Raw genomic sequence first — 22,845 nt, 5'->3', positions numbered from 1 at the left:
AAGTTAAGCTTTTAAAACTTTTTTTGGGGGGGGTTGGATTTTGGGTTGGGGTGTTTGGAATTCAAGGACTTGGTGTTGGGAAGGGGTTTGCAAGAATCTGGAAGCTTCTGTGTTTTTTTCTGCATTTTTATGATTTTCTGTGACCATTGGGCCACTCTGCTGTTTTTTTAAAAAAAATTCTGGATTTGAATTTCTGTGTGCTGGGTGGCTGGGGGAACAGTTGGGGAGGGGTTTGCAAGAATCTGGAAGCTTGTGGTTTTTTCTGCATTTTTATGATTTTCTGTGACCATTGGGCCACTTTGCTGGTTTTTTAAAAAAATTCTGGGTTTGAATTTTGAAATGCTCTTTACAATATGTGTGACTTTAAAGAGCACTTAAGAAACTCTTGTTGTACAAAATTTGGCTTTGTTTGGACTTTTTTGACCATAGGAACGCATTAATTGATTTTCAATGCATTCCTACGGGAAACCGTGCTTCGCAAGACGAAAAATTCGCTAGACGAAAAAATTCACGGAACGAATTAATTTCGTCTTGTGAGGCACCACTGTAGAGTGAAGCTCTTGGCAGAGGTGACATTCGAACTCAAGTCCTAATTCAGTTTGCAAATCAGGGGGCTCACAAAACTCAGCTATCAAATACAGGCAACAATATACCGTATATATATTTAAGAATGTGCAGGATCCCACCTTTCCCTTGTTGACAGACTTGCCAACTTCTTTTTTTAACCGACCTCTGCGCTTGTGCAGCTTGATCTGCAAACATTGGCAGTTGATTGATATTTGCCTCTGTGCTGTGAACAGCTTTGCCTGCTGGTTTCTGGAGAAGGAGAGGCTGCTAAAGGCACAACAACGATAATCACAACTATCTCCCAAACCGAGCAGCTGCTATCCTACTGGATTTCATTTTAGGAAATCTCAAGTTTAAATCTCTGCCAGTCCTGACATGTGATGGGTGAATTCAGGCTGCCTATAATAATAATAATAATTTATTACTCTGAGCTTAACTTACCTGACAAGGGTACTGTAAGATTAAAGTTCCAGGGCCTTTGCAAGAAAGTTATTTTCAAGTGCGACCCAATCACATGCCAGCCTATTTACGCTGCACAATTCTAGTCTTGTGTGGCAAGCCTCCTTCCCCAAAAGTTCAGACCTTTAGCAGTAAGACGAGTGATGAGAAAAGGCAGCGGAACGTGTGGGGTGGAGTAACTTAATTTCCCCCCTCCCCAATATATTTTTTTATTGAATTTCCATTTTTTAACTAATTAACCTCAGATTAAATAGTTACATTGTTTCATGTCTTGACTTCCCACCCACACTTCCACAGTCTTTTCATTCAAACTCTTTCTACTGTTTTATAGATCAAATTCTTGTGTGTTACCAAAATCTAATACTTTATCATTTTTGTTTCGCTGCTCCTATCTCGGATCCTGCCCGCGATTTTGTTTCATGCTTTTCCAAATAGTCCAAAAAAGGCCTCCATTGTTCTATAAAAAGTTCATCGTTTTGATCTCTTAATATTGCCATCAGCTTTGCCATTTCTGCATAGTCCATAGCTTTCAAAAGCCATCCCTCCTTTGGGGTGGAGTAATTTAACACCTGCTTGGTTCAACACTGCATACCGTTCCCACAAACAAATAATAATGAAGGTTCAATAAATTAACCAGTGCCATTTAATCTCCCTGCAAACAAATCAGAATGAATATTGAGCCAACAGGCCATGTAGACACACCCTTGGAATGACATTTTAACCCCTGCATCTTAATAACATTGCTAGAAAAGCAAACGTTCAGTTTTAAAAGGCAATGGGCTTTAGGACTGGTCTAAGGCATTTTGCTGGCATCTTTCCTGTTTGAAGAAGCTGTCCATCTGTCTCAGTGCTGTCTACAGCAGTGTTCTTTGATCTAGGGTCCCGAGATGCTGTTGGACTACAGCTCCCAGCATCCATCACCATTGGCTGAGATGACTGGGGGTGATGGGAGTTGTAGTCCAAGAACACATGAAGACCCAAGGCTGAAGAGCACTGGTCTAGACCAAGGATAGACAATACAGTAGCTTCCATATATTGTGGACTCCCACCAGCCAGCCACAGTCAGCATGGCCAGTGGTCAAGGATGATGGGAGCTGTAGTCCAATAGCATCTGGAGGGCTACAACTTCCCCATCCCTGGTGCAGACAATACTGAGCCGGAAAGGCCAATGGTTTGATGTGCTAACTTCTTCTGCTCGCTCCTCCAGAGGACAGCAGTGCCTTGTCTAAGGGAGAACATCTTTCAGAGTTCACAGTAAAGTGGCCATGGGCTTAGAAAGGTAGCGTGGCTTGTTTTGCAACTGGATTGGTGAGCCTTGGGTTCAAATGCCCACTCAGCTCTGAAGCACATTGGGTGATCTTGGACCAATGCCTTGGGCAGCCTCTTCCCTCCATCGCTCAGGTGTGGTATAGTAACAGTTCAGGCTGGCACCTGGGAGACCAGGATACAAATGCCCACTTGGCCATGAAGCTCTTGCTAGGCAACTTGGGGCCAGCAATGGTCTCTCAGTCTAGCCCACTTCACAGGGTGAACGTGAGGATAACTTTACCTGTAGCGATGCCCTGAGTTTCTCAGTGGATGGGCAAGACATGCGAGCACAATTATTAATAATTAGATAGAGGGGTTCCAACTTCCTGGGAGAGGCAAATATTAGTTTAGAGTCCAGGCTGCAGATTTGCTGAAGTACCAGTGGGGATGGGGGAGCTATTTTTATAGGATTTGACAATACCGTTTTCCATGGACAATTCAAAGATGTGGCCTTTGGATCTATGAAGGTATGAGTGATGTTTCTGTGCCCAGATTTCCAGTCTGAGGAGGCCATTAGCTGCCCAACCCCCTGTGCACTCAGACTTTGGTTGTAAGAACTGCAACCCCCAACCTCTCAGTATGGACCATTTCCATAAAAATAGTCAGGTCTCAATAAGGTAAAGGTAAAGGGACCCCTGACCATTTGGTCCAGTCGTGACCGACTCTGGGGTTGCGGCGCTCATCTTGCTTTATTGGCCGAGGGAGCCGGCATACAGCTTCCGGGTCATGTGGCCACCATGACTAAGCCGCTTCTGGCGAACCAGAGCAGCGCACAAAAACACCGTTTACCTTCCCACCGGAGCGGTACCTATTTATCTACTTGCACTTTGACCTGCTTTCAAACTGCTAGGTTGGCAGGAGCAGGGACCGAGCAACGGGAGCTCACCCTGTCGCGGGGATTCGAGCAGCCGACCTTCTGATCAGCAAGTCCTAGGCTCTGTGGTTTGTGCTGGTAAATAAGCCGCCACATATCTTTCTAAGAACAGGCGGCAAAAATAGATTCTTCGCTTGCGCTGTTCTTACCAAGCAGGCGGCTGCCATCGGAACAAAGGTTTCTAAAACACACACAGCCTCGCAGCTTTGCTGTGATCACACTCTCGCTGCGTTAACAGGTCTGAAATTGACACGCTTAGGTGCTACTCTGCCAGTACATTTCCCTCTAGGATTCTTGCTCCTCAAAGATGCCTGCTATTCTAGTCCGCCACACCAAGCCAGCCAGCGAGACATTGAGGTGGTAATTGAAGGCACTTTCCAAATATAATACTCGGAGGGGAAATTATCATTGCCAGCTCTTGTAGAGAGATGTTGCTATTCCTGTAGCACAATGTCTTTTTAGATGTGTGATTTTGCTTTTCCTGATTAGCACTATAGTTTTCAGCTTGCCCAGTGGGGACAGGAATACATTGTCAGCTCACTGCTATCTGAGACTGACAGGAAGGGGGATAAGCAAGGAGGCAACCGATGGAGTGTGGGTTGCAAGACACACAGAGGAAGATTTTGGGTTGTATTGCACGCTAGTCGTGTCCATTGAAATTCATAGGCATAGCTAACTTAGGATCCATTGAAATTCATAGGCATAGCTAACTTAGGATCTGCTCTATATAGAACCAGCCTATCCATCCATCCATCTATCTATCAATCTCTATCTATCTATCTATCTATCTATCTATCTATCATCTATCTATCTATCTATCTACAGTATCTATCTATCATCTATCTATCTATCATCTATCTATCTATCTATCTATCTATCTATCTATCTATCTATCTATCTATCATCTATCTATCTATCTATCTATCTACAGTATCTATCTATCTATCTATCTATCTATCTATCTATCTATCTATCTATCTATCATCTATCTATCATCTATCTATCTATCTATCTATCTATCTATCTATCTATCTATCTATCTATCATCTATCTATCTATCATCTATCTATCATCTATTTATCCATCTATCTATCTGGGTTTAGAGTACCAGTTGCAAAAGTTATTTCTCTTATTCTGGATGAATGATTCATGTATATTATGTAGGAAACTTCCTAGTTGTGTCATTGGCATTAGTAACACTTTTTTTTTTCTTTTTTGAGTTATAGGGAATTTTATTTTTTATTTTTATTTTTTACTAGCTTTTCACATTTTTATACACTTTAACTCTAACCAATTCAAACATTAAATTACAAGGTTCTCTGAATTTTCCCTCCCTCCCATAGGTTCTTATATTTAAAGTTTAAGTTTTCTGCATCTTATCCTTTATCCAACTACTGTATATCCCTAATTATCACAATCCATTTCACATTACAAATGCCATTACAATTAGTACAATTAGTAACCCTTTCTAGTTAAGCGGGATCAGCCACTGGTGGCTGCTGAATTAAATCTGGCCCAGTTGGTAGACCACGAGACATTTAATCTCAGCTTCGTGGGTTCGCGTCATACGCTGGTGGGTTGGACTAGATGACCCTTGTGGTCCCTTTCAACTCTACATTTCTAAGACTCTTTCCTTGCTTTTAAAGACATAAGACAAGGCAATTCATTACTCCAGAAGAAACGAGGTAGGGGGGGAAGAAACATCTCTAGAAATGGAGTCTTAAAACAGGTAATTTGGTGAAAGGAAATCTAGCCTGATAGCCTCCTTCTCTTCTCAAAGAGTACTGCCCCCCCCCAAAGAAACCCTAGCTGAATTCTAACATGTTCTCACTGGGCTGTAACCAGCTAAGTTCTATGTTGAGCAGAATCATTGAAATTAATGGACCTGAAGGAGTCACGCCCATTAATTTCAATAGGGCTCCTCTGGGTTGGGATAGCATCGAATAAAACCCATAATCATTTAACGTGGATGTGTTGCCTCTTCAACACCGTTAATAAATGCATGTATGTATTTGCAGACTTAAAATGCATTCAGGATAATAATGAAGAATCAAATTACTTTCAAGGGATGCTTATAAAAACAGGGTGTTGTTGTTTTATAAACAAACCTCCCATTTAGGAGGAGGCCTGATTCCCCCCTCCCGAATACAGTATGGTTTTATTCGGTATATTATTGAGTTGTTCTGAAATAATAATAATAATAATAATAATAATAATAATAATAATAATAATAATAATAAATTTTATTTATATCCCGCCCTCCCCAGCTGAAGCTGGGCTCAGGGCGGCTAACAACACTAAAATAGTGCAACATTATAAAAACATCATAAGAATTAATTAAAATCAAAATTGATGGCAACCATAAACTAAAGTATTGTAAAGATTGCCAAACTCAATAAAAATGATTTTTTAAAAGAAAACCCTCACATTTAGCACAATCTTATGCATGTTTTAGCAAATGGAAGTCCCAGTGTACTAAATGTTCAGAAGTGAGGTGCAACCCAGTCAGAGGGGTGGGCTACAAATAAATTATTATTATTATTATTATTATTATTATTATTATTATTATTATTATTATTACAGTTCTAATGGGGGGTAGGGGGTGGTGCCAGCCAGTACAATCAGAATTTTTGCCCTTTAAACACTTTTTTTACTGATCATTCTCCAAATCTGTAAAAGTGGTTCAAGCGAGTTCAGAGAGGTGAACATTCAGGATGGTGAACAGAGGCTAACAGCACAATCCTGTCTGCATATTATTATGTACACTATGTTCTATGGGGCTTACTCCCTAATAAGTGTGTCTATTTAGCACTGTCACTTTTACGATCTTGTGTGCGCAAAACACACACACACACAAGCACACGAGCTTTGGGAAAGTTTCAAAGCAGATCCAGAAACGCAGAGGTCACGATCGCAGACATTGCAAAGGAGCTTGGAACAAAAAAGAAACACCCCTGGTTTTGTTTTGTTTTTAAAGCAGTGCAGAGACTATAAAGGATTTACAGTGCAATCTTGTACACGCCTACTCATTCAGCTTGCTGGGACTTACTCAAAGATAAATGTCTATAGGGTTGCAATGTTTAACATGGTGTAAACTTTAGACGGTTAAAAACAGCAAGTGTTTTAAAAGGCTATTTCAGTCCCCCAATTATTTTAGTGCAGGGCATATATCACCAATGTAAATGATCTCTCAGGCCAGAGGGCCAGAGGAGCATGGCTATGTGAAAACCTCTGGTGCTTTTTTCTTTTTCATTTTCTACTTTCCCCCTTATTTTCCTAGACTCTTTTAATCTAGATCCTGCCTTACTCCAGATCTTCCCTCTTTCGGAATATTGAACTCTGCACTGTTTGGAGTGCCCTCCAAAATATTCACCTGTCTGTAAATTTAGAGCATCACGCCCTCTTAAAGCAGTTGCCTAGAGGTCTGTCTTTATCATCACCTTTACCCTTGCATTGGACAGGTAAGGTATTTTGTTTTGTGGGAAACACTTCTTTCATTGAATCCATACTGTCCTGTTTTGCTTGGGTTGGATTGGCTCATTTTTGGCTATGTTTGCAACATCCATTGAAAGCAAATTCCCTCCCACCCAAGAAGCCTAGGAACAAGGGTGCTGGTAATTGTACCTTTTAGGGGTAAACTACAGTTCCCAAGATTTGGGGGGGGGTGTTCCATGTATGTAACACTGCCCTTAGCACTGTTTACTTGTTTTTATAATTGCATGATGGTATTATCAGAATGCACCCTGGAACATGGTGGGGAAGGGCATTCAATAAATCCTACAAATAAAAATAATAATTGCTCTTCTTATTACTATTAGTTTAGTAGCTCAGTTCTTTGCAGGTTTACTCAGAAGCCCCCCCTGTGCCTAAAGTGGGCTTTACCCCCCTAGATAAGTGTCTGTTTCATGTGGCAATGGATCTGGCCTCAGCACAGGGGGCGAAAAGGTCAACCGCAGTTCATCAACGGACCACTGGCTGGTGGCCTCTGCTGGATCACACGTCTAATATCTATAGGTTACTGGGATCCTGGCAAAGAACAGCGAACTGGTTAGGTCTCGGCCAGTTACAGCAAGCCATTGACTTTTGCTACTTAAGCAAAGAGTATACACGCTGAGGATCATTCAACAGAGATTAGTTCTGCTTTCTCTTGCAAGCGAGGCTGAGTCTGCCCTCTTGCTTCATTTAAAACGCATCTGTAGTCTGTCTCTGTGTGTGTGCGTGTGTGTTTAGTTAAAAACTGAAAGGCTGAACTGTGCTAGATTATCTCCAAAGGTCTCTTCTATCTCTCCTGATTCTCTGACTCAAAGCATGCCCACGCCAGTGCTATTTCACCTTTGAGGATTCCTCCGGTTCCCGGAAACTGCTCCTTCCATTCCCTTCCTCGATTCTCTGCCTTCATTTCATAGCTACAGATTGTGGCATGACTGAGTAATTTACTATGAGATGGCTCTTTTCAGTTCCTTCTGAAAAACTTGCTAGACCGATACGGTCCCCTGCAGCTCTGTACATATATTATACATTGGTATGCATCGATTTGCAACTGCCTCATCGCCCCGTTCATCACTTACCTCTCACTGCATGGATCCCACCAAATCCCAAAACCTTCCTGTAAGTCCCGAGAAAGTAGGGATCCTCCTTAGATCTTCCTTCTTTTCCCACAAGACTTGAGCTGCGCTGGCCCTCGGGTCGGGAATCCACCGCTCCATTTTAACCACAAGGGCAGAAATCTTTGGAAACAAGCAGGGGGAGGGAAAAAAAGAAGAATATCCAACTTTCCCCCCTACTCCTCTGGAGGAAAATATATATATAGTTCCTCTTTTTCTAAAAGAAAACAAAAAAAACCTAATGCCCAGGAACATCCAATACAAGTGAATTTAATGTCAAACCCTTCTATCCCATGGGAGCTGGCGACAGACTCAAGTGGGGTTGGAGAAGGGACAGAGGATCCATCTTCCCTTCCCCACGAAAAAAATAACAACAAGAATAATAAGTCTTCTTTGAGTTGTTCAGTTTAATCCCGGCTCAAATCTTGGCTGGCTTGCGCTTGGCGTGGTAGGAAGGTGCTGTCCTGACTCTCACAGTGGAGTTGTGGTCACTTTCTCCTCTTTTGCTGTGTGCTATTGGTGGCTTGGGCTATTTGATCTGGAAGGGGGGGTGATGCTGCTGCAGTTCAGTGCAGTTGGCTTCCCAGCGAAGGCTCCCCCCCCCCCTCTCTCTCTCTCTCTCTCTCTCTCTCAGCAGAGCATGTAACACAGGCAACCAGCAGAAGAGAAAGAGAGAGGAGCTTTCCTTCCCACACTGCTCCACTCCCTCCTACTGCTTCACTCAAGAACAGCAGCTACTGAATCTCTCTCTCTTATTAGCCACAAGTTCGGCTTCTGCATTTCTTCTTTGGCTACTTGGGCTGGAGCCTGTTCCCTCCCCCCACCCCCAGATTATTTCACCCCCAGCCACCATCGCCTTTGTTTCCCCCTCCCCACCTTCATCGCTGCATTCTCTCAGCAAGAAACTGCTATCGGCCGCGGTCCTTTTGTGTGTGGGGGGGGATGTTTCGAAATGTCCAATTATTCCTGCCCCACATGGCGAGAGAGAAGCTATGTACTCCTTAAGCAGCTTCAAACACAATGAGATCGTTTTCCCATGCTGTGATTCAAGTGGCTTTTTTCTTACGTCGCTGTACGCACCGGGGAGGCGGCGAGGATGCCTTCACGCGATGTGCATTACCTGATTAGTTTTCCCAAACCAAACTCCTGTTCAGTGAAGTTGTCCTCTGCGCATGTGCAAAGGCTATCTCAGATGTACACACCTCAGCTTAACCACGGCTTACCTTTGCAAATCAGATGGAAGTGATATTTCCCAAGAAATGACAGGATGCATACGGATCGTGGCTGGAACTGAGTGTATGCAACTGCAAAAACCAGCCATGGGAGCACATTGGGACTTGTTCAAGAGATGCCAGGAAGAGTTGCTGCGCTCACTAGGCCTGGCTTCCTGAGTTCTCATTTTCTTTGAATAAATTCACTGGCACCATGTGAGTTATTACTGACCTGGTCCTGACACCCGCTCCTGAAAAAAGAGATGACATGGATCTACATACATTCTGTACATGCTGACTTATTTACGTGTAGATACAAATGTAGAAGGAATTGCTCTACTTCCATTGAAATAAAAGCCATCCTGTCTTAGTGGGGAAGAAGGTGAGCCCGTGCTCCTGCTCAGACTAACTTTTCATGTCCTAACTGCTCATAGGCAACTTCCCTTTCCCCAGTGCTCTCCTTCCTTCTCAGGCATCCCTTTTATTGCAGATACACAACGATTTGTGTCCGTGATGGCATTGGAGCAGTTAAACACCATCTCATGGCAAATACGCTTTGCCAAAAAAGCTTTGCAAAAGCTTCGTGGCAGGCATACTGCTTCATTTCCATTCAGCGCCAGTTCCATATCTTCCTGCTGAAATCCCAAAATGTTTATACCACAAATATTCTCAGGGTCCAGCTTTTGTTCCACTTACTGAAAGAGCGTCTCTCCAGGCAGCAAGGGGAAGCATAAAGTGGTCATTTGTGCACAAGGCAGTCCAGTATAAATCTACCAAGGATTCACTGTACAGTGGATGCCCGGGTTGCAAACGTGATCCGTGCGGGATGCACGTTTGCAACCCGCAGCGTTCACAACCCGCATCTGCGCACAGGCGGGTTGCGATTCAGTGCTTCTGTGCATGCGCAAAGCATGATTTAGCACTTCTGCACATGTGTGACTGCTGAAACACGGAAGTAACCGTTCCGGTACTTCTGGGCTTCGGCAATCCGCAACCCGAAAAAAACGCAACCTGAAGCGGACGCGACATGAAGTATGACTGTAATTATAACACACACACACACACACACACACACACAAGCCCTCCAATCTGGAGGGAACTTTATCTTTAAGCCAGAGTTGGACCAAAGAGCCCTGCAAATAGAGAGCTGCCCTCTGTGAAATAAGACACTTGGTCATTCTACAAGAGAGCTAAGAAAGTCCAACTCCCTTGAGGGAGTATAGAAAAGAAGCCCTTTATATATCATCTGGGTGTGCTCTCTTATGCTGTTTACCCATTTTAGGAATGCTTTTGAAGTTTCAACTTACGTTTTTCAAAATCCTCATCGGGGTAGACGGTATAGTGTAAATGAAAAATATACCATACACTGACCAGTTTTATCCTTTGAGGAAAATCTGTAGTCTTTCTTGAAGGCACTTAAAAAAGATATAGAGAAGATTCCCACCCACCCCTTCCACAATATCTCGATTGATCCTTGTTTAATTTTTAGCCTTTCCCCAGATATAAAATAGAAGTTACGCCTGGCTGTTCCACACCCTCCTTTTTTTAAAAAAAGCAACCATTGGGGTTATGTGGCAAGGAATGGGAAACTCTGTCAGTTTCTGCTACCTTCACTTTCTCATTTTTTCTAAACTTGAGTTCAGTAGCTCTCCACGTTTACACTTTTTTTCCAAGTCCTCATGAAAATTCATCAGCGTTTTAGTACAAATTCCTCCTAATACACACGAGTTCATATGTCATTTCCCCCAATAAACGTATTTCCGCAAAGCAATTTCCCCTAATATAATGTCATTTGCACCAATACATTTTTTTTAAGGGACAAGTCACTCCTGCTATATGGATTTTTGTAAATGTTTCTTGGCTTGAGAACTGCATTGCAAAATTCAGAGTAATGCAAATTTCAAAGAACGGCTCTTTTATCGTTTCCCAAAGTGAGAATTAGGTAGATCTGGGGCTTTCCCCACAGCCGTAACTCCCCAGAGCTCACCTCTCAGGTGGGCACCATTGCCATACTAAGAGAACAAGGACGGTATTCACACTGAGTTCCGGCACCTCTTTTTCTAGGAAAATAACACTCTAAATGCAAACTGAATTGAAATTCCCCCTCATAACATGGCTTAACAGAAGAGGACTTGGGAATGATTGGGAGAGAGAGTTCTGGCTGTGTCCCAAAACCTAGCCGGAAAGGATGGGAGGGAGATTTGAGACAGCAAATAAGTCGGTGTATGGAGGGAAATGTATCTTTATTACCAAAACCTTTTAATGACTTGTTTTCCCTCCCCTCCCCCGTCATTCTGTCCTCTCCATCATGTACCCTATCACTGCCTTCCCACCCCACTCACCACCCAAGAGCACTTTAGCATTAATGTAATGTCACAAGCCAGGGCATTTATCCGGCCAAACGACGATCAATAGATTCCCTCAGTCTTTTTTCTCTTACATAATGACGAGAGACACTCGTTCGGTGTACGATAAGGGACCAGGCAAATTCATGGCGAAGGAGAGGGCTGTGTCACTGGCAATGGTAACAGAAAGGGCACATCGGATGGTGGCAGAGATACACAGGGTACACCTAAGGGTGGCTTCGCATGCATTCCTAACCCCACTTACAGGGGAGTAAGCGCCACTGAATTGAATAGGGCTGCCGTCTAGGTAGACTTAGTCTCCATCTCAACCTGAGCCACCTGCGTTCATTACTGTGGGTTGCATTGTTGTTGTATATTATTATTATTACAGTGGTGCCCCGCAAGACGAATGCCTCGCAAGATGAAAAACTCGCTAGACGAAAGGGTTTTGTGGTTTTTGAGCTGCTTCGCAAGACGAATTTCCCTATGGGCTTGCTTCGCAAGACGAAAACGTCTTGCGTTTTTTGCAAGTTTGTTTCCTTTTTCTTAACACCGTTAATACAGTTGCGACTTGACTTCGAGGAGCAACTCATAGAACGCGGTGTGGTAGCCTTTTTTGAGGTTTTTGGTGATTTTTGAAGCTTTTCCAAAACGTTTCCGACACTGTGCTTCGCAAGACGAAAAATTCGCAAGACGAAAAAACTTGCGGAATGAATTAATTTCGTCTTGTGAGGCACCACTGTATTATTATTATTATTATTATTATTATTATTATTATTATTATTATTATTTGTATACCACTCTTCACCTGAAGATCTCAGGAAGGTATTATTATTATTATTATTATTATTATTATTATTATTATTATTATTATTATTATTATTTATTGAGTTTATATACCGCCCTATACCCAGAGGTCTCAGGGCGATTCACAGAAAAGATCACAACATATATAATCAGAATAAAAACAACAACCCAATAACACACACACACACACCGAAAAGAGCCATATTTTAAAACGACATAGGATGTCAAAGGCCTGGTTAAAAATGAATGTTTTTAACTGGCGCCTAAAGGTGTGTAATGAAGGCACCAGGTAAACTTCCCTGGGGAGAGCATTCCACAGATGGGTGACCCCAGGAGAGTTCCTAGTTGATGTATATCAGCAGGACTCCCCCTACTGGTGGTTAACCCTTCCCGGACTTCCAGCAGATAGGCTGGAGTCAGATATAGTCGGTTAGGTCCAATGCCTAAGCCAATACCGCTCATCACTGGTAACCAATAAAGTTGTGGCCTGTTTTAGCCCATTAACCTTAATAATTGTGTCATGTGTCATTATTTCTACCTGGGGGGGGGGGGTCAGGAACTCGCCACGCAGCACACCCTGGACCAAAGAGCAGGTGTTCTGGTGCAGGAGGCATTTGGCTCTTCAGGCTCAAGCAAAAGTTGGGCAATTCTGCTTCTGCAGACTCTGGCTTAGCGGGCTCAGAGTAAAGATCTCTTTGGCCAACGGCAGACTTGACCAACTCATGTTCCTCCTCAGACTCCAAGCTCAAGGCCCAGACTGTGACAGAAGGGAAGGTTGTCCCTCCGAACTGAAGGCAGGAAGGTTGAAAGTTGGCCGAGGTCATGTTTCTCACATCCACGCACAAACCAACTCCACCGCGTAAAACTCCTGCCAGGAGCTTACATAAAATACCTCGGGCCACCGGAGCGGGCAGCAGATGTTCTCAAGTGAAATCCTTCCCAGGCCGAGCAAACGTCACCTAATCATCCCATTGGCTTCATGTCAAGATGGTCGCAGGCAATGCAGCAAATACTTTATGTAACTCGCTCTGGTTCATAGTAACGGGCAATTTTACAACCTACCGGGACCGCCATGTGAAGGAGAAGGCCATCTTACTGCAGCTCAGGAACGGGGAAGCTGTGCTTACATGTTCCAACTACAGTGCAACTTGCACTTTTAAAAAGCCTCATGCACAATGGCAGGTCCAGTCAAATGTTATTAAGTGCAGCATACAAGGTAAAGTCAAATAGTAAACCTCAGTCTGAGTCCAAGTTTCAGCTTTCAGTTCAGTTCAGTTCAGTTCAGTAAAAAAACACAACACCACCACCCAGTTAAATGCTAGTTTTGGTTTCAAGAAAAATCTTGCACAGAGTGTTAATCCTCAAATAATCACCACCCATTGTCTACTCCCCACTCCCAGGGGGTTAAACTGAGCCAAAACTAACCCCTCTTTCAAATTCCTACTCACTGGAATTTGGTTTAGCCCAGAAATTGACCCACACTTCCTTGTGTTTTTTTTCAAACAAGGACCTTCTAGTTGCATTAGGAGCTGGAGGAAACTAGCCAAATTTGGCACAACCTAGCAAGGGAAGCCGCTCCACCGGCAAGAGGGGAGTCTCCGATGAAGCCGTGGCTCAACCCCAGCGACAAAGTGTCATGGTTAACAAGTGAGTTCTGCAGCTAAGCAAGTTAAGCAGCAGGGCAATCAGGTCCGAGCAACTGCTCTGCCCCTCTCCCCTTAGTGACCAAATAAATACCAAGCTCAGAGGTAAATTAATGCAATGAAGGGGCTGTCCATTGTGTTGTATAGAAGATCACATGTGCGGCTATCTGTCTGCTAGGCGGAAGGTGAGGGTGGGAACAATTTCGTTCTCTTGAGAGCGAGGTGGCTGACCTTGAGAAGCCAAGAAACAGAGAGGGATGTAATAGTGACATCTCACTTGCAGTGTGACGGCTCCCCTGCTGTCATGGAGAAAAGACCATTCTTACCTGTGAAAGGGATTTCTGGGCACATGAACAGCTGACCCACGGGGCCTCACCCTACACTTTTGTCGGAATATTAAGGATTGTAGGAAAGGATATATTGAATTACCGTATTTTTCGCTCTATAACACGCAGATTTTTTCTCCTAAAAAGGAAGGGGAAATGTCTGTGCGTGTTATGGAGCGAATGTGTGGTCCCTGGAGCCGAAAAATGAGGCAAAAATCAAACCGCGCTTCAGGGAGAAGGGAAGCCTGAAGAGAGGAAGTGGCAGGTTTCCTGCATTCTGCCTCAGGGTCTTACTGCCCGCCCTCTCTGTTTCGTTGCTGTGTTTGCTCAAACGGAACAAAGAGCAGGGGAAGCCCCTCCCCTCCAGGCAAGAAGAGAGGAAAGCAGAGCGTCCGTCCTTCTATCCTCTCCCTGCTCCGGAGGAACAATGTTTGTGAAGGGAAGAGAGATTACAGGTCCGGCTTAAAATTCTGATTTGACTTCCTGCTTTTTGTTTTTGGAGACACACAGCATTCAAATATGCTTTCTTCCATTTAAAGAGGGAGAGAGAGAGAGCACACGCTGGCTGGCTTGTGTGGGTGGGTGGGGGGAAACTTTTGCCTTCCTTTCCTCACGTTATAGCCCTCTCCTGCATTCTTAGCCTTCTGTGTTTTTCCTTCCCTCCCCACTTAAAATGTGGTTACAAAGCATGGATCCACATGGATCCTCAGGATCTTTGCATTGGGTCAGCCAAAATTCACCATCAGAGCACATAGCATGTCCATGGCTACAGCCTGTCCCCCCCCCAAAAAAAAATCACGCACCCACTGTTGCCTGGGGCTGCAATGGTGCAAAAACGTGGTTACAAAGCATGGATCCACATGGATCCTCAGGATCTTTGCATTGGGTCAGCCAAAATTCACCATCAGAGCACATAGCATGTCCATGGCTACAGCCTGTCCCCCCCCAAAAAAAAAATCACGCACCCACTGTTGCCTGGGGCTGCAATGGTGCAAAAACATGGTTACAAAGCATGGATCCACATGGATCCTCAGGATCTTTGCATTGGGTCAGCCAAAATTCCCCATCAGAGCACATAGCATGTCCATGACTACAGCCTGTCCCCCCCCCAAAAATCACGCACCCACTGTTGCCTGGGGCTGCAATGGTGCAAAAACGTGGTTACAAAGCATGGATCCACAGGGATTCTCAGGATTTTTGCATTGGGTCACCCCAAATTCACCATCAGATCACATGTCTGTGGCCACAGCATGAAGCACAAAAATGATACGTCCACTGTTTCATTCAGAATATTTTTTCCCTTGTTTTCCTCCTCTAAAAACGATGTGCGTGTTATGGTCAGGTGCGTGTTATAGAGCGAAAAATACGGTAGTATTATCCTTCCTTCACTCACGCTAGTAAGTGATGTAGAAGAGCAGATTTCCCTCAATATAGCTGGAAGCTAGTTTGCAGATTCATTGGAATCTCCTAAGATTATTTCCTGGTGTCCCCTTTAATCCCTCTTAAAAGAATAAAGACACAAGAGTCTTTCTGAGGAAAGTAACAAAAAGTTTACTCACATTTCAGTTCACGATATGATCCCTGAAAGGCAGGCTTTGCTTGGTGGTTACAACAACTGTGAGTTCATCTCACAGGGAGACTGAACTCTTGTGCTGCTGGTGGAGAGCCAGCAGACAGCAGAATTACATTGAGATAACAAAATGGCTGCGGGAGAGCAGCATGGCACCAAAAGAGAAAACAAGACAAAAGCTAGACAAAAACTCAACTGAGAAAAAAGCTCATCTCTTTTATGGAGTCAGTTAGGGCCATGCCCATCTCCCAGGTCACATGCAGCAGGAGGAAGCTCCAGACCAGTGGAACAGGAAGTTACACTTACTGGATGTCCCCTTGCCTGTGCCCACTCTAGGGAAATAAGGAATGTTGCATTTGACTGCTCCAATGGATTACATCCCACATCTTTTTCAAGTACAGTGGTACCTCGGGTTACAGACGCTTCAGGTTACAGACTATGCTAACCCAGATATCATAGAATCATAGAATCATAGAGTTGGAAGAGACCCCAAGGGCCATCGAGTCCAACCCCCTGCCAAGCAGGAAACACCATCAGAGCACTCCTGACATATGGTTGTCAAGCCTCTGCTTAAAGACCTCCAAAGAAGGAGACTCCACCACACCATATATTACCTCAGGTTAAGAACTTTGTGCTGGCGGCACGGCAGCAGCGGGAGGCCCTATTAGCTAAAGTGGTACCTCAGGTTAAGAACAGTTAACCTGGTTAAGAATGGACCTTCAGAACGAATTAAGTTCTTAACCCGAGGTACCACTGTAGGATAAGTGCATTTAGGATTGCAGCCAACCATGGCTGGAGACGGCTCGATTGTAACCTCTTTTGCTGCAACCCACCAGATACCATTGCAACAGTCTCTCGGAGCCCAACTTTGCATGTCCTTTGTTCCTCTAGAGATGACGACCCAGCTGCAGAAGCGATCCCTGCGGGGGTTCCTTTCCAGAAAAGAACCCCTTATTCGTTTAAAATGGCAAAAGAATCCTCCGTCTCCAGGTGACATTTTGCTTCTGACCAGCAGGATGACTCTTATAATGAGCTGCGTGACATTCACCCGAGACAGCCAGAAAGCCTCAGGGAAGGCAGTTGGGTGATGGGCTGGTCTTCCCCTCAGACACGGGGATAGGTTTGGGATCACTCATGGGCTCAGAGAGGGCAGAGTGGAGAATTCCAAGGAATTACTGTGATCGCTTTTGGACAGTGAAAGCTTTGCCGCCTCAAAATGCAGCTAGGCGATTCTTTTCCTTCCGTTCCAATGGAACCTTGTTTGGGGAGTGAGAGGGGAAAGCACCTCAGAACACACTATTTCCTAAGGAACACAGTGGTACCTCGGGTTAATGCTGAATGCATTATTTCTGGTAAATGAGCCACCATAGCCGCCAGAGGGCCATGAAAATTTGTGTCCCGGCCTCAGTCCTGTATACCTGAAGGAGCGTCTCCACCCCCATCGTTCAGCCCAGACATTGAGGTCCAGCGCCGAGGGCCTTCTGGTGGTTCCCTCACTGCGAGAAGCCAAGTTACAGGGAACCAGGCAGAGGGCCTTCTAGGTGGTGGCGCCTGCCCTGTGGAACACCCTCCCAGCAGATTTCAAGGAAATAAACAACTATCTGACTTTTAGAAGACATCTGAAGGCAGCCCTGTTTAGGGAAGTTTTTAATGTTTAATGCTGTATTGTGTTTTAAACATTCGGTTGGGAGCTGCCCAGAGTGGGCGGGGTATAATTATTATTATTATTATTATTATTATTATTATTATTATTATTATTATTTTCATCTACCCATGTACTATCTGAAACCTAAGGGGCACACTGGTTGCCAGAGGTGATTCCCCCCCCTCAGCTCTCCTACCCCGCTATGAACAATCCTCTGCATGAGAAGAAAGGAGAGCATTGTCTGTGCCTTTAAAGCAAATTCAGAGCATATTTTCCCCCTCAAAGAATTCTGGGCACTGTAGTTTACCCCTCAGAGTGTTACATTTGCCAGCAAACTACAGGCCCCAGAATTCTTTGAGGGGGAGATGCTCCTTGAATGTGCTTCAGATGCTTAGTGGTGTGTGTACAGCCGACTTCCAATCTCCATGCAAACTTTGGGGCATGAAATCAGGATGAATTTGCTGTTGGAGAGAGAAGGTTTGGGAAGAGGTTCTTACACTCTCCTTGCAGAGCAGCACCACTGATGGCACCAGGCTCCTCTTAGACCTGGTTAGATTTTACATCCGCCCCCCAAACAAACGTCAAGTGAGAGTCAGTAACCATATATTGCCACAATTTAAGCGGATCGTCTGCAAGCAGCCACATTCCCTAAAAACTAACACGTTCAAATTAAGAAACTGACACGATCCAACCGGTGCTATCCAAAACATAATATAAGACAGACAGCATAAACGGAGCCCCATATCTTAGGACTGCTTTTATGCAGGCTGACAGGAGAACAGAGGTTCTTGTCCCAGGATAACTGATTATGTAAACAGGCGCTAAGGATTGACTGGGACAGGAGCCAAACTCCTCGTCCAGTCCTGTCGGAGGCTCCGCTGTCAGGGAGCGGTAGACGCAGAGGAGCATATGTGCCCCTGTTTCCTGGGTGTGAACTTTTTTTCTCCTCAGATTCCCCCCTCCAGGCGAAATGCGATGCCTTAAAAGCCACTTGCGTGGGTGATCTCACGGCTGTGGCAGGAGAGGGGCGGAGGGGCTTGTTAGTAGGAACATCGCGGTCTCCATGGCTTCTGCTTCTGTGCAGGAAGGCTGAGCAGCTGGCAAGCGTCCTGGCTCTTCGGGCTTCCTGCCACCTTAGAATCATCACAAATGGGGTTGCGGTTCCTAATCCTGGGAACAGGACCGTGATGACCAGCCTTGCAAATCAACTGGGGTGACTCAGAAGCGAAGGCCGTGTCTGCACTATGCATTTAAAACAGTTTCATGCCACTTTCAAGAGCCATGGCTTCCTCTGAAGAATCCTGGTAACTGTAGTTTGTAAAGTGTGCTGAGAAATGCTTTTTTTTCTTTAAAAAAAATGTTTATGGGTTGAAATATACTCAGAGTCCTGTAGCTATTTCATGCTCTTTATTGCAGCTTGTAAAACAGTGATTGAATTGCCCCCCAAACCTCAGGCTTTTATATACATTGTTTACACAATGAGTCCCGTCTGATTGGCTGATTCTGCTTCCTTCCTGGAGCCTGATTGGTCTTTTCCTGCAGGCCAATCAGTTGTTGCATTCTACGATCCTACCAGCCTGATAGGCTGATTAACTTCTTCCTGGAGCCTGATTGGTCTTCTCCTGCAAGCCAATCAGTTGTTGCATTCTACTTGCCAATTGTTCTAGGATCCAAGGTTAGTACATAACAGGGGTACTCTCGTTTTGATTCAAGAAAATCACCATTTTATAGTTCAAATCGGGGAAAATAAATACAGTAAATGGACAAAAGTAAAAAGAACATGCATTACATCATAATACACAGCTGACAGCTCACAGTAACTTCCACATTGACATGAGGTTGTATATACTAACATTTTCCTGACTTTCATCAGTAAAACACCACACATCCACATTCTACACTGCTTCACACATTAAACGCTCACTTCCGTCTGAGACTCAGGAAACACGAGAAAGGAAATGAGGCCGCCATCGGGGTAGCAACGGAACTGATGATTCACCATGCTCCCTACTAGATGGAATTTTAAAATTTTGTTTAGACCATGCTCCCATTAGATTCACAAAATGTTTAGGGGTATGTGTACTCCTGCGTCCCCCCCCCCAGAAAAGAAGCACTGGTGCTGAAAGGTGTTAGGAGACCCCCATATTCCTCTCACACTGCCACAATTCCTAGAGTGGTTTTAACAATGAATCCCTCTACCAAAGAAACCCTGGGAACTGCAGCTCTGAAAGGAGAATTGTGGTCTCCTAACAACTCTCAGGGACGCGGGTGGCGCTCTGGGTTAAACCACAGAGCCTAGGGCTTGCCGATCAGAAGGTCAGCGGTTCAAATCCCCTCAACGGGGGTGAGCTCCCGGTGCTCAGTCCCTGCTCCTGCCAACCTCGCAGTTCGAAAGCACATCAAAGTGCAAGTAGATAAATAGGTACCGCTCTGGCGGGAAGGTAAACGGCATTTCCGTGCGCTGCTCTGGTTCGACAGAAGCGGCTTAGTCATGCTGGCCACATGACCTGGAAGCTGTAATAATAATAATAATAATAATAATAATAATAATAATAATAATAATAATTTATTATTTATACCCCGCCCATCTGGCTGGGCCTCCCCAGCCACTCTGGGTGGCTTCCATAAAAATACAATAAAATATCACACGTTAAAAACTTCCCTTAAGGGCTGCCTTAAGATGTCTCCTGAATGTCAGGTAGTTGTTTATCGCTTTGACATCTGCTGGAAGGGTGTTCCACAGGGCGGGCGCCACTACCGAGAAGGCCCTCTGCCTGGTTCCCTGTAGCCTCACTTCTCGCAATGAGGGAACCGCCAGAAGGCCCTCGGCGCTGGACCTCAGCGTCCGGGCAGAATGATGGGGGTGGAGACGCTCCTTCAGGTATACTGGACCGAGGCCGTTTAGGGCTTTAAAGGTCAGCACCAACACTTTGAATTGTGCTCGGAAACGTACTGGGAGATGGGGCAACTGTGGCCCTCCAGATGTTCTTGGATTTTTGATGCCCATCAATGCCAGCCAGCATGGTGAATAGTCAGGGAAGATGGGAGATGGAGTCCATCAACTTATGAAGGATCACAGGTTAGCCTCCTCTGCTTTGCAACTTAGAAACGTGGTAGGAATAAAGTCTTGTGTGTTGTTGTCTTTCAAAGTACAGAACTACCCTCCCGCATCTCTTCAGATTTACCGATCCAGCAATCCCACAGTCTGGACCCCAAGGAACCAGCATGTCCACCAGCCAATGGAATGAAAGGCAACAGAGGTTATCCTGCTGAGAAGATGACCTCGGCTGAAGGGGAAAGCAATACCCAGGGGCGGAGGATGGCTGCTTTCTTGTGGTTGTTTGAGGTTCAGTGAAAAACACGTGCTTCCCTTTTGTATCCTGGCTGTAAAGTGGGTGAGGTTATCAAACACGAGGAGAGGTCCTAGTTGAATTGTAAATGAAGCTGGCAGTACCCAACCAAAGCCCTTTGTAAGAAGAACAGAGGATGTCAGAAAGAGCCGGCTCTCACCAGTGCTGTGTGCGTATGAATATCGGTCTTAAGAGAATGCATGAAAGTTTACCTCAGACCTACGGAGAATCTGACTGTCACAAGGATAGCTTTGATGTGGGAATTGTGAATGAGTTGGTCAACAGTGCATGGATTATTATTATTATTATTAATACTTTTTATTGAGTTTTCAGTTTTTTACATTTCAAAATAAACATTTTGCAAACTTTCAAATACCCAGTGACTTCCCTTTTCCATTGTTCACATGACATATCATACATTCCTGTATATTTTACTATAACCATTCAAATCAATTTTCAACTTTTACATCAATCAAATATTGTTTACTCTGTTGAATTTATCTTTATGCCGCCAGCGTTTTCAGCTGTGTACAATTCTTTTCCATGTATTCAATAAATATTTTCCACTCTTCTTTAAATGTACATTCTTCTTGCTCTCTTATTCTCTGTGTTAAGCCTGCAAGTTCTGCATATTCTAATATCTTAAGTTGTCAGTCCTCTTTACATGGGACCTCACTCACTTTCCATTTTGGGGCTAAGAGAACGCGGGCTGCTGTTGTTGCATACATATATAAACTTTTTCTGACACCTGAGGATTTCTGTCTGGGTTATTCCCAACAAAAATGTCTCTGGTTGTTTGGGGAAGGTAAATTTAAACATTTTTTTTATTGATTCCCCAATATTCTTTTACCTTTCTGCATGTTCACCACATATGAAAAAAGTTCCTCCCATTTCTTTACATTTCCAACACATATCTGATTCTGCTTTATACATCTTAGCCAACCTACTCGGAGTTAAATACCGTCCATGAATCATTTTCAAATAGTTCTCTTTCAGAGAATAACACACAGTAAATTTCAAATCACTTTTCCAAAGTTTCTCCCAGAGGTATAGGTCTATACTGTGTCTTATATCTATTGCCCAGTGTGTCATTGATGCTTTAACTAGCTCGTCTTTTGTTTCCCATTCTAATAAAAAATTATACACTTTGGATAGGAGTTCATCCTTATTTTGTATCAGTCTAATGCCCTTTCAGAGCTATCTGTTGCTCCATCATGTGGCGGTGAGTTCCACAGTTTTAGCTGTGCACCATTGCAAAGAAGCAACCCGGATGTCATGGACTGGTCAGAGGCAGAGGAATGGTGGCAGGAACCAATTGGGGAACCCCTAATGGGAGAAGGCTCAGAGACTGGGGATTGGTGGTGGGATGTTAATGAGTAGTTAGAGGGAGAAGACAGGGAAGAAGAGGTGTCAGAAGCTGAAGAGGTAACAGGGCTTAGTGAGCGGGGAGAGTTTGTGGCAGAGAGAAGTCCAGAATCAGAGGCAGAAGCTGAAGCAGGAGAGGAGGGAGGCCAAGAGGCTGGTGCAGAGTCAAAGGTGTTTCCCCCTCCTGCTGCAACAAGCTCCTTTCCCCTCTGGCCTCCCAGAACCAGTAGAGGCATGAAGTGGGAGGAGCAAAAACAAATATGCAGCCTTAGTCTTCAATTGCTTGGGGGGGTAACCCTGGAGAGGAAATAACATAGCCAGCTGTGGAGAGGCAGGGACCTTTAGTCTCAGCAACTGATCCATGAGGCAAGACCTATCAGGGATGAGTTCCTGTGCTCATTGGGCCTGACACTCTTCCAAGTCTGTGCATATCCTGTCCTTGCTAATAAAGTGTTAACTTCAATGTGCACAGTGTGATTTACTGCTGGCTTGCTCCTGTCGCTGAATCTTCCCACAAAATCTGCTTCATTGGTTCACACACACACACACACACACACACACACACTCACACCCTTGTCTTCTACTGTTATGAAAGAGGGAGAAGCTGCTGCCTTGTTCCGGGTCATGGATTAACTCCACGCCCCTCCTCGTCCTTCCCCAAAGATGCCAAGCGACAAACAATGGGCAAAATTGTCTTTCCGATTTGCCAGGGGTTGACAAAGAGCCACTCGACCTGCCGCTGAGCCATTAGTTGCAAAACAGTCAGAGAGG

At 44.5% G+C, this 22,845-nt stretch overlaps 1 protein-coding gene across 2 annotated transcripts in view; it reads right to left on the bottom strand.

Moving 5' to 3' along the window:
• The window catches only part of LOC309519020 (ATP-sensitive inward rectifier potassium channel 12), a 47,577-nt gene extending 39,169 nt beyond the window's left edge, over positions 1–8,408 (bottom strand). For both annotated transcript variants that reach the window (XM_082199765.1, XM_082199766.1), the window contains exon 1: positions 7,777–8,408. The gene's annotated coding sequence lies outside the window, so the exon portion shown is untranslated. The remainder of the gene's footprint in view (positions 1–7,776) is intronic.
• Positions 8,409–22,845: the final 14,437 nt, after the last annotated feature.

Source organism: Podarcis vaucheri (assembly GCF_965113315.1).
Source record: "Podarcis vaucheri genome assembly, chromosome: 14".
Classification (NCBI taxonomy): Eukaryota; Metazoa; Chordata; class Lepidosauria; order Squamata; family Lacertidae; genus Podarcis; species Podarcis vaucheri.
This window is presented reverse-complemented; position numbering and strand designations above follow the sequence as displayed.